We start from the raw sequence: 731 nt of genomic DNA, 5'->3' as shown, positions 1-731 counted from the left end.
GACGTGTGAGCAGAGGTGAATAACAGTAGTAATTCATTGTATAAAACAGAATTGAGACAACAAAATGCAAAATATTTATTAACAAACTTCTGACACAAGTGACTGAGAATCAATGAAGGAACACATGGAATTTTTTTGTGTTAAAAGTGACTTTTTACAATGACATGCAGACTGCAAATGTATTTGAAATAAACAGGAATGCTCTGCTGTCCACAACTGATATTATGACTGTATATGTCAATCAACCAAACAATCGTCAATACAGAATTATAAACCCAAATAGTTTAGTAATCACAATGCTGAAATCTGACGGTAGTCTGAGGTAGATGCTGAATATGCGTGTGTGTGTGTGTGTGTGTGTGTGCTAACTGCGCTGATGGCTCTGCGTCCTCAGTGGGCTGAAGAACGGGTGCCACAGCGCCTCCTCCAGGGTGATCCGCCTGCAGACGTCGTACTCCAACATGCAGCCAAGCAGGTCGAACAGCTGCCGCTCCTCCTCTTTCTCCCTCTGCATGTACTGCTAAGAGACAGACACTTACTCTCACTTCCTGTTGCTGCCAACTCTACCTCACGGCCTCAAGCTGATTGGCTGATACGTGTGCTGTGTACCTTGAGTGGTTTACAGTGTGTCCTGATGTAATCGTTGGTGGAGCTCTGTTCGTCCCAGTTCAGACGCTGGTTGTGCACGTAATGCTGCTTCCTACACACAACACAGGACACACACATGGGTT

The 731-nt window shown here is 44.7% G+C and overlaps 1 long non-coding RNA gene across 1 annotated transcript; it reads right to left on the bottom strand.

The window, feature by feature from the left end:
- Positions 1-51: 51 nt before the first annotated feature.
- On the bottom strand, positions 52-702 carry LOC111648616 (uncharacterized). Its single transcript, XR_002760166.2, has 2 exons — positions 610-702; positions 52-520 (listed from the first exon to the last, which is right to left on the bottom strand). It is a non-coding gene; the product is annotated as an uncharacterized LOC111648616 (long non-coding RNA).
- Between the last annotated feature and the right edge of the window lie 29 nt (positions 703-731).

The sequence above is a fragment of the Seriola lalandi genome, unplaced genomic scaffold (genome assembly GCF_002814215.2).
Source record: "Seriola lalandi dorsalis isolate HSWRI2012SDOR001 ecotype SW California unplaced genomic scaffold, Sedor1 jcf7180002044061, whole genome shotgun sequence".
NCBI lineage: Eukaryota > Metazoa > Chordata > Actinopteri > Carangiformes > Carangidae > Seriola > Seriola lalandi.
Note: the sequence above shows the minus strand (reverse complement) of the source record. Positions and strands in the feature narration are given on the sequence as shown.